Below are 14,236 nucleotides of genomic sequence, written 5' to 3' on the forward strand. Positions count from 1 at the left end.
AGTGGGGAGAGGCAGAGGGAGAGAGAATCCTGAAGCAGACTCCCTGCTGAGCACAAAGCCAGATGCAGGGCTCCATCCCAGGACCCTGAGATCAGGACCTAAACTGAAACCAAGTGTTGGACGCTCAACCAACTAAGCCACCCAGGTGCTCCCCTTTTAGCCCTTTAAAACATGAATTACAGACATTTACAAGAAAATATACAGCTCAACGAATTCTCAGAGTTAACTTCCAAGTGATCGCCAAGTGGTCAAAAACTAGAATGTTTCAACACCCATGAAATCCTCATCACGCTCTGTCCTTATCACTAGTACTTTGTCTTTTTCTAGAGTAAGTGCTATCTTAAAGATCATAGTAATAATTTCCTAGCCTTTGTTTATACTTTTACCACTTAAACATGTACTATTAAACACTATAATTTAGTTTTGCTCATTTTCTGAACTTCCTATAGATGGAATTATAGAGTATATACATTGTGTGTTTGGCTGCTTTGACTTATTATTATGTTTATGAAATTCATGTCATTGCATGAAGCTATAGTGCATTCATTTTTATGTTGTATTTCATTATATAAATATACAATAATTTTATTAATATATACTTGACTAATTGACATGTAACATTGTATTAGTTTCAGGTGTTCAACATAATGATTTAACATTTGAATATATTGTGAAAGGATTATCAAAAATCTAGTTAACATTCATCACCATACACAGCTACAAAAAATTTTTTCTTTTTTTTTCTTCTGTTGAGGACTTTTAAGGTTTGCTCTCTTGGCAACTTTCAAATACACAACACAGTATTATTATAGTTAGCATGCTGTACATTACATTCCCATGACTTATTTTATTTTTTATTTTATTTATATAATTTTAAAGATACAGTTCTTTATTTTAGAGAAAGAGAGAGAGCATGTGGGGAGGCGGAGCGGTGGGAGGGACAGAGGGAGAGAGGGAGAGAGAATCCCAAACAGAGTCCCTGCTGAGCATAGAGCCTGATGCAGGGCTCGATCTCATGACCCTGAGATCATGACGTAAGCCAAAATCAAGAGTTAGATGCTTAGCCAATGGAGCCACAGAGGTGCCCCAACTTACTTATTTTATAACTGGAAGTTTGTGCCTAATGATTCCCTTTACACATTATGCCTCACCCTGCCTACATAATTTCTTTATCCCTTGTGCAATTGTCATATACTTGGGTTGTCCATTTTGGAGTTACTCTGAGCAGTACTGCTGTGGACATTCCTGTTCACGTCTTTTGGTGCCCATGTGCAAGTGTTTTTGTTAGGAATTCCACCTAGAAGTGAATTCTGAATCATGGAATATGAGAGACAGGACTGACTAGCTCTCAGTTTTGTTTCTGGAATTTACACACATCCCCGGTCCCCAGCAGTGAAGGAGATTTCCAGTGTTCCATATCCGCACTTACCTTTGGTGTTGTCAGTGTGATGGTATCTCATTGTAGTTTTAATTTTCATTTCTCTAATTATTAATGGAGTAGAGTCCCATTTCCTATGTTTTGGGACCGTGGATATTCTCTTTTGCTAAGTGCTTATCCTTGTTTCTTTTCTCATTTGTCCATTGAGTTGTCTATCTTTTGTTTTTGGGTTTGGAGGTGTCATTTTGGGTACAAACCAGTTGAACAGCATCTTTTGATATACAGAAGTTCTTATTTAATGTAGCCCTATTTATTAATCTTTTTCTTTGGTTAGTACTTTTTATAGTTGTGTAAGAAATGTTCCCCTACCTTGAAGTCATGAAGATATTTTCCTGTTTTTTTTTTTAAGATTTTATTTATTTATTTGACAGGGAGAGAGAGATCACAAGTAGGCAGAGAGGCAGGCAGAGAGAGTAGGGGAAGCAGGCTCCGTGCTGAGCAGAGAGCCCAATGTGGGGCTTGATCCCAGAACCCTGAGACCATGACCTGAGCTGAAGGCAGAGGCTTAACCCACTGAGCCACCCAGGCACCCTATTTTCCAGTTTTTATATGTTTTTTATTATTATTCAGTGTGATTTTTTGTTATTTTGGGCTTTCACATCTGAGTCTGTAATTTATGTGCAGTTGTTTTTTTTGTGCAGTGACATAGGGACCAAGATTCTTTTTTTTTTAATTTTTAATTTTTTATAAACATATAATATATTTTTATCCCCAGGGGTACAGGTCTGTGAATAGCCAGGTTTACACACTTCACAGCACTCTCCAAAGCACATACCCTCCCCAATGTCCATAACCCCACCCCCCTTCTCCTAATCCCCCTCCCCCCAGCAACCCTCAGTTTGTTTCATGAGATTAAGAGTCACTTATGGTTTGTCTCCCTCCCAGTCCCATCTTGTTTCATTGATTCTTCTCCTACCCACTTAAGCCCCCATGTTGCATCACCACTTCCTCATATCAGGGAGATCATATGATAGTTGTCTTTCTCCGCTTGACTTATTTTGCTAAGCATGATACGCTCTAGTTCCATCCATGTTGTCGCAAATGGCAAGATTTCATTTCTTTTGATGGCTGCATAGCATTCTATTGTGTATATATACCACATCTTCTTTAAATGTTTGGTAGAATTCCCCCGGGAAGCCGTTTGGCCCTGGGCTTTTGTTTGTTTGGAGATTTTTAATGACTGTTTCAATCTCCTTACTGGCTATGGGTCTGTTCAGGCTTTCTATTTCTTCCTGGTTCAGTTGTGGTAGTCTATATGTTTCTAGGGATGCATCCATTTCTTCCAGATTGTCAAATTTGTTGGCGTAGAGTTGCTCATAGTATGTTCTTATAATTGTTTGTATTTCTTTGGTTTTAGTTGTGATCTCTCCTCTTTCATTCATGATTTTATTTATTTGGGTCCTTTCTCTTTTCTTTTTGATAAGTCTGGCCAGGGGTTTATCAATCTTATTAATTCTTTCAAAGAACCAGCTCCTAGTTTCATTGATTTGTTCTATTGTTTTTTTGGTTTCTATTTCATTGATTTCTGCTCTGATATTTATGATTTCTCTTCTCCTGCTGGGTTTAGGGTTTCTTTCTTGTTCTTTCTCCAGCTCCTTTAGGTGGAGGGTTAGGTTGTGTACCTGAGACCTTTCTTGTTTCTTGAGAAAGGCTTGTACTGCTATATATTTTTCTCTCAGGACTGCCTTTGTTTTGTCCCACAGATTTTTTTTTTAAAGATTTTATTTATTTATTTGACAGACAGAGATCACAAGTAGGCAGAGACACAGGCAGAGAGGCAGGCAGAGAAGGGGAAGCAGGCCCCCTGCTGAGCAGAGAGCCCGATGTGGGGCTCCCAGGACCCTGAGATCATGACCCAAGCCGAGGACAGAGGATTAACCCACTGAGCCACCCAGGCGCTCCTGTCCCACAGATTTTGAACAGTTGTTTTTTCATTATCATTTGTTTCCATGATTTTTTTCAATTCTTCTTTAATTTCCTGGTTGACCCATTCATTCTTTAGAAGGATGCTGTTTAGTCTCCATGTATTTGGGTTCTTTCCAAACTTCCTCTTGTGGTTGAATTCTAACTTCAGAGCATTGTGGTCTGAAAATATGCAGGGAATGATCCCAATCTTTTGATACTAGTTGAGTCCTGATTTAGGACCGAGGATGTGATCTATTCTGGAGAATGTTCCATGTGCACTAGAGAAGAATGTGTATTCTGTTGCTTTGGGATGAAATGTTCTGAATATATCTGTGATGTTCATCTGGTCCAGTGTGTCCTTTAAGGCCTTTATTTCCTTGTTGATCTTTTGCTTGGATGATCTGTCCATTTCAGTGAAGGGAGTGTTAAAGTCCCCTACTATTATTGTATTATTGTTGATGTGTTTCTTTGATTTTGTTATTAATTGGTTTATATAGTTGGCTGCTCCCACGTTGGGGGCATAGATATTTAAAATTGTTAGATCTTCTTGTTGGACAGACCCTTTGAGTATGATATAGTGTCCTTCCTCATCTCTTATTATAGTCTTTGGCTGAAAATCTAATTGATCTGATATGAGGATTGCCACTCCTGCTTTCTTCTGATGTCCATTAGCATGGTAAATTCTTTTCCACCCCCTCACTTTAAATCTGGAGGTGTCTTTGGGCTTAAAATGAGTTTCTTGTAGGCAACATATAGATGGGTTTTGTTTTTTTATCCATTCTGATACCCTGTGTCTTTTGATTGGGGCATTTAGCCCATTAACATTCAGGGTAACTATTGAGAGATATGAATTTAGTGCCATTGTATTGCTTGTAAGGTGACTGTTACTGTATATTGTCTCTGTTCCTTTCTGATCTACCACTTGTAGGCTCTCTCTTTGCTTAGAGGACCCTTTCAATATTTCCTGTAAAGCTGGTTTGGTGTTTGCAAATTCTTTCAGTTTTTGTTTGTCCTCGAAGCTTTTAATCTCTCCTTCTATTTTCAATGATAGCCTAGCTGGATATAGTATTCTTGGCTGCATGTTTTTCTCGTTTAGTGCTCTGAATATATCATGCCAACTCTTTCTGGCCTGCCAGGTCTCTGTGGATAAGCCTGCTGCCAATCTAATATTTTTACCATTGTATGTTACAGACTTCTTTTCCCGGGCTGCTTTCAAGATTTTCTCTTTGTCACTAAGACTTGTAAATTTTACTATTAGGTGATGGGGTGTGGGCCTATTCTTATTGATTTTGAGGGGCATTCTTGAACCTCCTGAATTCTGATGCTCGTTCCCTTTGCCATATTGGGGAAATTCTCCCCAATAATTCTCTCCAGTATACCTTCTGCTCCCCTCTCTCTTTCTTCTTCTTCTGGAATCCCAATTATTCTAATGTTGTTTCGTCTTATGGTGTCACTTATCTCTCGAATTCTCCCCTCATGGTCCAGTAGCTGTTTGTCCCTCTTTTGCTCAGCTTCTTTATTCTCTGTCATTTGGTCTTCTATATCACTAATTCTTTATTCTGCCTCATTTATCCTAGCAGTGAGAGCCTCCATTTTTGATTGCACCTCATTAATAGCTTTTTTGATTTCAACTTGGTTAGATTTTTAGTTCTTTTATTTCTCCAGAAAGGGCTTTTATATCTCCCGAGAGGGTTTCTCTAATATCTTCCATGCCTTTTTCGAGCCCGGCTAGAACCTTGAGAATTGTCATTCTGAACTCTAGATCTGACATATTACCAATGTCTGTAATGATTAGGTCCCTAGCCTTCGGTACTGCCTCTTGTTCTATTTTTTTGTGGTGAATGTTTCCGCCTTGTCATTTTGTCCAGATAAGAGTATATGAAGGAGCAAGTAAAATACTAAAAGGGTGGCAACAGCCCCAGGAAAATATGCTTTAACCAAATCAGAAGAGATCCCAAATCGTGAGGGGGAGAAAGGGGATAAAAAGAGGTTCAGAAAGAAAGAAAGAAAAAAAAAAAAAGAAAAGAATTAAAAAAAGAAAACAAATAAAGAAAAGTATAAAAAAGAAATATATATATATTAAACTAGTTAAAAAACATTAAAAAAGAAAAAGGTAAAAGTTAAAAAAATTTTAGCAGAAGAAGAGAAAAAGAAATGAAAAAGAAAAAAAAATTAAATTAACTGCAAGACTAAGAATCACAGGGAGAAAGCCCTGAGTTCTGTGCTTTGCTTTCTCCTCCTCTGGAATTCTGCTGCTCTCCTTGGTATTGAAACTGCACTCCTTAGTAGGTGAACTTGGTCCTGGATGGATTTCTTTTGATCTTCTGGGGGAGGGGCCTGTTGTAGTGATTCTCAGGTGTCTTTGCCCCAGGCAGAATTGCACCGTCCTTACCAGGGGCCAGGCTGAGTAATCCGCTCGGGTTTGCTTTCAGGAGCTTTTGTTCCCTGAGCACTTTCCATAGAGTTCCGGAGAATGGGAATACTCTTTCCATAGAGTTCCGGAGGAGCCGAGAGCCCAGGGCCCCACTCCTCAGTGCGCCCTCAGAGAACAGCACCCAGTAACTCCCGTCTGCCTTACCTTCTGCCGCGCTCTGAGCTCACCGAGCCTGCAACCGGTTCAAGGTAATCTAGAGCAGGGAGCTCACTATCGGCTCTGTCTCTGTAGCCGTCTTCCCTGTTCCAATACCCACAAGCTCTGCGACACTCAGACACCCCCGATCCTTCTGTGACCCTGCGGGACCTGAGGCCACGCTGACCCCGCGTGGGCTTTGCCCTGGTTTAGCCTCTGGAGTGATGTCCCTCAGTGGAATAGACTTTTAAATGTCCTGATTTTGTGCTCTGTTGCTCCACCGCTTGCCGGGAGCCAGCCCCTCCCCCCAGGGTCTATCTTCCTGTTGCTTTGGATTCTCTTCTCCGCCAGTCCTACCTTTCAGAAAGTGGTTGTTTTTCTGTTTCTAGAATTGCTGTTCTTCTTCTCTTCGATCTGCCGATGGATTTGCAGGTGTTTGCAATCTTTAGATAAGCTATCTAGCTGATCTCCTGCTAGCTGACTTAGTCTCAGCCTGCTACTTCTCCACCATCTTGACTCCTCCCTCTTTTTTTTTTAAATCACATGGATATCTAGTTTTCCCCAACACAATTTATTTAAAATACTATCGTTTACCCACTCTCTGCTGTGACAAATTTGTCATGTTTGTGTGCGCATCAGTCTGTTGTGGGACTCTATTCAGTTCATTTATATAGAAACATTTATATAGAAACATTTATTTCTATGTTTATGCCAATGTCATACTACTTCAGTTATTTTACCTTTATAATAACTCTTGATATTTGATAGAGCAAACCTTCCTTCCTTGCTTTTCTCTTCAAAAGTGTCTTGGCTCTTTATCAATTATTCATTTCCATATAAATGTTTAAAATAAGGTAGTCAGTTTCCTATATAAACAACAATAACAAAAAACTTATAAGAATTTCAGTTATAATTGTCTTGAATCTATATATCAGTTTTGGGGAAGAATTGTCATCTTCACAATATTGAGTCTGTGATTTCATGAACTTGTATATCCATTTTTTAAGATGTCTTCAATTTTTCACAATAATGTCTTACAGTTTTTGCACATCTTTTGTTACATTTATTGCTAAGTATTTAATATTTTTATATTTTTGTTAATAGTATTTTTCAAAGTTTCTTTTCTTATATAATTATATTATTATGTTTATAATTACATTAGAAATACAATTATATTAATAATTATACATACAATTATATCATTTGTAAATGATATAAATATCATAGATTTTTTTGTATGTTGACTTTCCAGCCAGTTATCTTGCTAATTACATATATTTAAATAATTGAATATCATTTGTAAATGTATATTATCATTATAATCTGTGAATAATGAAAATTTCCTTTCTTCTTTTCCAATCCATATGCCTTTTTTTTCTTGTCATATTACAATGGCTAGTACAGTGTGGCATAGAAATGGTGATAGCATGTTTTCTTGTCTTATTCTTAATTTCAAAGGGAAAACCTTCAGCATTAACCGTTAGCCATAGATATTTTGTAAGTACTTGTATCAGTCTTCAACCAGTCAGTCCCAATGAGAAAACAACACAGTAATTTAAACGGAAAGTTCAAGACAATGAATTATGAAACCATGATAGGAGGGTAACTATGAAGATGTAGAGATAATGTTAAAGGACACCAAGAGCTGAAGGAGAGTATCCAAGTAAGAACAAACTTGGAAAGGGAGCTCCCTTCCCAAGGTTGCAGTGCATCCCTCATTGTAAATCATGTGAGTGCAACACTGTGATTGGTGGAGAAGTTTTCTGGGTTGCTCAGGCTAGCACAGGGCAGTAGCTGAGAGACAAACAGTATCAACCTTTTAGGACTCAGGCCTTTCAAGGCTGGTGTAAAAGAGTTAGGTTTCCACTATGTTTATGAGGCCAGAATCTTGGAAGACCATGGGAAGGCCATTACTGGACCTGGGCTGAGGCTGCAAGATTGCTGAGGACTACATGCTCTGGGTACACAACTGGAGCAGAGCACCTTCAAATGTGCCCACACACTTACACCTCTCACCTGTTTGCAGCGGAAGCAAGAAAAAGCAAAACACTGTACTTTGGAGTCAGGCCAGAGAAACCATCTTTCTCTTGCAGTGTCACTCCAGCACCCTCTTTTGGCAAAGTTCCATGTACTTACAATGAAGGAAAAGTGCTTCAAGAATTCAGTCCATCACAGAGCAGGTACTGAAGGGTGATTTTGGAGTTTAGAGACAATAAATTGATGACTGGCACAATACCCTTTTTCAGATTAAGGAAGTTCTCTTCTATTTCTAGGTTTCTTAAAGTATTTTTTAATGAATAGGTTTTGAATTTTATCAAATGATATTTCTACACCTATTGAAGCAATCATATGGTTTTTCTTTACTATGAATATAATCAACTATGTTAAACCAATTTTTATTGGAATGCAATATAACAAAATTTTCCATGTTTTTTGTACATTTTTGTATTTTTTAACTGTACTAATTCAGTAGCATTAATTTCATATACACCATCACCGCTATCTGGTTCCACTTTCTTTTCATCTTCCCAAATAGAAACTCTGTACCCATTAAGCAATAACTCCCCATTCTACCTCTGCCCAACATATACAACCTCTGATCTATTTTCTATGAGTTTGTCTAATCTAAGTATTTCATATAAGTAGAATCATACAGTATTTGTCCTTTTGTTTCTGACTTATTTCACTTAGCTTAATATTTTCAAGTTTCATTTACATTATACAACTTTTCTTTTGAGGAAAAAACCAAGTTTTTTTATTTGTTCATTTCTTGTACTGAAGGTATTCCTTGATGACATCCTTGGCCTGAGACTCTTAGTCATAGACCTTAACCACCACACAACTGCAACCAATCACTTTTTGGGTTTTCCTGTCTCTGTCAGAGGTCTACACATTCCCCTAGTTTCTTGTTGTCATCAACCTAATTCAGCACAAAGGGCCTCCACCAACTTGACATACATAGGTTCATCACAGCTGGAAGCAAGCACACAAAGATGGGCTTGGTGCTTGTCTAAGACTTAGGCAGCTTTTCAAATTCCATGTGCTAGGCCATCGTGGATGAGAATGTTCTTCAGCATCTCTTGTAAAGCGGTATTAAATATCCATTACACCTCCTGTAATAATGCTTTCCTTGGCCATGGCAGTGGGTTATAGGTGGAGCTGAATCTTGGTGCACATAGTCTCTCACCTCCACATGACTCCACAGCAGCAGGAAAAGAATAGAACTTCATTTCTTTTTGTGGCTGAATAACATCCATTCCACATATATATCATATTTTATTTATTGATTGTAATGGTTAGTTATATGTGTCAATTTGACTGCATCATGGATTGTATCTGGGTGTGTCTGTGAGGGTGTTTCTTAAGGAGATTAACATTTGAACTGATGGACTGAGTAAAGAAGATGGCCCTCTCCAGTGTAGGTGGGCATCATCCAATTTGTTGAGAGCCAAAGTAGAACAAAAGGCCCATGGAAAGGTAAGTTTTCTCTCTGCTTGACTGATTAGTCTAGGATATTGATTTCCTTCCCCTAGCACTCCTGGTTCTCAGACTTTCAGACTTTGACTGGAGTCTATACCATTGGCTCTCCGGCTCTTAGGTCTTTGGACTATACCACCAGATTTCCTGGGTCTTTAGCTTTGCAGATAGTAGACCATGGGACTTCTCAGCCTCTTTAATCATGTGAACCAATACCTTATAACAAATCCCTTTATATCTGTGTACCTCTATATCCATCTATTTGTTTGCATCTATCATCTATTGTTTCTCTAGAGAACCCTAATATAAAACATCTATTCATTTGTTGAAAGTTGAGTTTTTTCTACTTTTTGGCTAATATCAATAATGCTTCTGTGAACATTAATGAACAAGTACCTGAGTTCCTTTTTTCAATTCTTTGAGTATATGTAGGAGTGGAATTATATGATAGGTCATATGGTAATTCTACATTTAACTTTTTAAGGAATCAGCAAACTGTCTTCCAGAGCTGCTGTAACATTTTATATTCCCACCAATAATGTACAAGGGTTACTATCCTTCCACATCTTTGCCAACACTTGTTATTTTCTGCTTTTGTTTGTTTTTTATTATAGCCATTCTGGTAGGTGTGAAATGGAATCTAATTGTGAGTTTGACTTGCATTTCCCTAATGAATAATGATGTTGAACATCTTTTCATGTGTTCATTGGTCATTTGTGTATCATTTTTGCCCATTTGATTATTCTTTTAAAGATCTTATTTACTTATTTGAGAGAGAGAGAGAGAGAGAGAGAATAGAAGCAGGAGAAGGGGGGTGGGAGCAGAGGGAGAGCAAAAAGCAGACTCCATGCTGGGCACAGAGCCTGATTCAGGGCTCCATCTGACAACCCTGAAATCATGACCTTAGCCAAAATCAAGAGTTGGATGCGTAACAGACTGAGCCACCCAGATGCCCCTTTTTTGCCCATATTAAAAAATGGGTTGATTTTTTTTTTGTTTTTGAGTTGTAGGAATTATTTACATATTCTGGACATTAACCCCTATCACATACATACTTTGCAAATATTTATTACCATTTCATTGCGTGTCTTTCATTATTAATTGTTTATTATTAATTATTAATAATAAACTTTTAAAAAAAGATTTTATTTATTTATTTATTTGTCAGAGAGGAAGAGAGGGAGAGACAGCACACAAGCAGGCAGAGAGGCAGGCAGAGGCGGAGGGAGAAGCAGGATCCCTGCTGAGCAAGGAGCCGGATGCGGGACTCATCCCAGGACCCTGGGATCATGACCTGAGCCGAAGGCAGCAGCTTAACCCACTGAGCCACCCAGGCGTCCCAATAATAAACTTTAAATGCACAAACATTTTGAATTTTTATGATGTCCAATTTATCTATTTTTTTCTTTTGTAGCTATGCTTTTGTTTTTTTGTTTTGTTTTGTTTTTATGTAGGCTCCACACCCAAGGCGGGGCTTGAACTGGTGATGCTGAGATCAAGAGTCACATGTTCTACCAGGTGGTGGGTATTAGAGAGGGCACAGATTGCATGGAGCACTGGGTGTGGTGCAAAAACAATGAATACTGTTCTGCTGAAAATTAAAAAAAAAAAAAAAAAGAGTCACATGTTCTACTGACTGAGCCAGCCAAACTCCCCTGCCTGTGCCTTTGGTGTCATTCTTAAGAGACCATTGCCAAATCCAAGGAAGAGTTATTCTTAGTTTACTGTTAGAAGTTTAGTGGTTTTAGCTCTTAAATTTAAGTCTTTGACCCATTTTGAATTAATTTTTGTATATGGTCTAAAGGATGGTTCCAACTGATTCTTTTGCATGTGGATATTCAGTCTTCCTGGCACCATTTGTTGGAAAAACTACATTTTTCTCCCACTGAATAATCCTTGTTGAATGTCCTTGACCAAAATAAGAGGTTTTATTTCTATATTTTCAATTCTATTCTATTTGTCTATGTCTGTCCTTATGCCAGCCACACTGTTGTGATTATCATAGCTTTGTAGTACATTTGACATTAGAAAATGTGAGTTTCCCAACTTTGTTCTCTTTCAAGGTTGTTTTGGCTACTCAGAACTCTTGAAATTCCATATGAATTTAGAATCAGCTTTTCCATTTCTGCAAAAAAAAAAAAATACCATTGGGGTTATGATAGAGATTTCATTGCTCTTTGGGTAGTGGCATCCTTATAGTATTGTCTTCTCATTCATGGACAAGAAATGTCTTTCTTTTTATTTAGGTCTCTTTTAATTTCTTTCAGCCCTGCTTCATAGTTTTCAATGTACAAATCTTTTATCTCCTTGGTTAAACTAATTGCTAAGTGTCTTATTCCTTTTAGTGCTATTGTAAGTGGAACTGTTTTTAAAAATTTCTGTTATAATTATTTATTACCAGCATAAAGAAATAAAACTGTTTTTTAATGTTGATGGTGTATCCTGCAATTTTGCTGAATTTGTTTCTTAGCTCTAAACGTTTTCTGAATCTTTAGAATTCTCTACATATAAGATCATGTCATTTTAGAACAAAGATAATTTTACTTCTTCTTCTCTAATTTGAATACCTTTTATTTCTTTGTATCACCTAATTATTCTGGCTAAGGCTTGCAGTATGGTATTGAATAATAGTGATGAAAGTGAGCATCCTTGTTTTGTTTCTGATCTTAGGAGTAATGTTTTCACTTTTTCACCATTGGGTATGATGTGTTGTGGGGGTTTTCCTATATGGTCTTTATCATATTGAGGAAGTTCCCTTCTGTTAGTGTATTGTGTGGTTTTTATCACACTAACACCAACTAACTAATGTGTGTTTGGAAAGGGTGTTGAATTTTGCCAAATGCTTTTTCTACATTGATTGAGATGATCATGTATTTTTTTTTCTCTTTCATTCTGTTAATGTGGTATTACATTGATTGATTTTTCATATATTGAATCATCCTTGCACTCTGGAATAAATTCTATTTGTTTATGGTGTGTAATGCTTTTACTGCAATGCTGAATTCAGTTGGCTAATATTTTGTTGCACATTTTTACATCTATATTCATTAAGAATATTGGTCTATAGTTTCCTCTTTTTGTAGTATCTTTGTCATGCTTCGGTAACACGGGCTTCATAGAATGAGTTAGTAAAATATTCCCTCCTCTTTAATTTTTTGGAAGAGTTTAAGAAGGACTGATGCTAATTCTCCTTTAAATATTTGATCCTTAGTTTTTCTTTGTGGGAACATTTTTGGTTTCTGATTCAATCTTCTTATTTTTTATAGGTCTATTAAGATTTTCTGTTGGGACGCTTGGGTGGCTCAGTTGGTTGAGCCGCTGCCTTCAGCTGGGGTCATGATCCCGGAGTCCTGGGATTAAGTCCCGCATCGGGCTCATTGCTCCGTGGGGAGCCTGCTTCTCTCTCTGCCTCTGCCTGCCACTCTGCCTGCTTGTGCGCTCTCTCTCTCTCTGACAAATAAATAAATAAAATTTTTTAAAAAAAGATTTTTTTGTTTCCCTCTCTTCTTAGTTTCATTCTATTTCTTCTTAGTTTTGGTAGTTGTGTGTTTCTAAGAATTTGTCCTTCTCATCTAGGTTATACAGTTGTTCATAGTCTTTTCTTATACTCCTTTTTATTTCTATAAAGTTCTTTACAACCTATGCCTTCTCTTTCACTTGTGATTTTAGTTCTTTGAGTCTAGTCTTTTCTTCTTAATCAATTTTACTAAAGTTTGTCAATTTTGTTGATCTTTCCAAAGAACCAACTTTTGGTTTCCTTGATTCTTTTGCTTTTTCAATTCTGTATTTTGTTTATCTCTGCTCTAATTCTTATTATTTCCTTCTCTCTATTAACTTGGAGTTATTTTCCTCTTTTTTTCTAGTTCCTGAAAGTGTAGAGTTAAGCCACCGATTTGAAATCTTTCTTTCTCTAAGTGTAGGCACTTACTGCTATAAATTTCCTTCTGCACTCTTTTTGCTGCTTCTCAGAAGTTTTGGTATATTTTATTTTCATTTTCATTTGTCTCTAAATATTTTCTAATTTTCCTTGTGATTGCTTCTTTGGCCCACTGATTGTTTAAGAATGTTGTTTAGTTCTCACATATGAATTTTCATTTTACTTTTGTTACTGCTTTCTATCTTCATCTCTTCATGGCTGGAGAAGATACTTTGTATGATATCTATCTTTTTAAATCTACTGAGACTTGTTTTGTAGCCTAACATATGGTTTATCCTAGAGAATGTCTCATGTGTTCTTGAGAAGAATATGTATTCTGCTGTTGTTGCATGGAACTTTTTTTTTTTTTTTTTTTTTTTTGGTCTATTAGGTCTAGATGGCTTATTTTATCCAAGTCCTCTGTATCCTTACTTATCTTCTGTCTGGTTGTTCAATCCATGATTTAAAAGAGGGCATTGAGGTCTCCAATTATTATTGTAAAACTGTGTGTTTCTCTCTTGAATTCTGACAACTTTGGCTTCCGATATTTTGAAAGTCTCTTGGATGTATAAATGTTTATAATTAATATATTCACGTGCTGTTGTAAAAATTTTATTAATATATGGGGCACCTGGGTGGCTCAGTGGGTTAAAGCCTCTGCCTTTGGCTCAGGTCATGATCCCAGGGTCCTGTGATCGAGCCCCGCATCCGGCTTTCTGCTGAGCAGGGAGCCTGCTTCCCTTCCTCTCTCTCTGCCTGCCTCTCTGCCTACTTGTGATCTCTGTCTGTCAAATAAATAAATAAAATCTTTTAAAAAGTTTATTGACATATAATATCTTTCTTTGTCTCTTGTAACCTTTTGGATTTAAAAATCTATTGTATCTGTTATTAGTGTAGTGACCCCAATTCTCTTTTGGTTACTATTTGCATG

The 14,236-nt window shown here is 37.3% G+C and overlaps 1 pseudogene; it reads right to left on the reverse strand.

Annotated features, from left to right (window-relative positions):
* Positions 1 to 8,675: 8,675 nt before the first annotated feature.
* On the reverse strand, positions 8,676 to 9,050 carry LOC101694113 (annotated as a pseudogene).
* Positions 9,051 to 14,236: the final 5,186 nt, after the last annotated feature.

Source organism: Mustela putorius, unplaced genomic scaffold, assembly GCF_011764305.1.
Source record: "Mustela putorius furo isolate JIRA1106 unplaced genomic scaffold, ASM1176430v1.1 tig00000224_pilon_pilon_pilon, whole genome shotgun sequence".
NCBI classification, from domain to species: domain Eukaryota; kingdom Metazoa; phylum Chordata; class Mammalia; order Carnivora; family Mustelidae; genus Mustela; species Mustela putorius.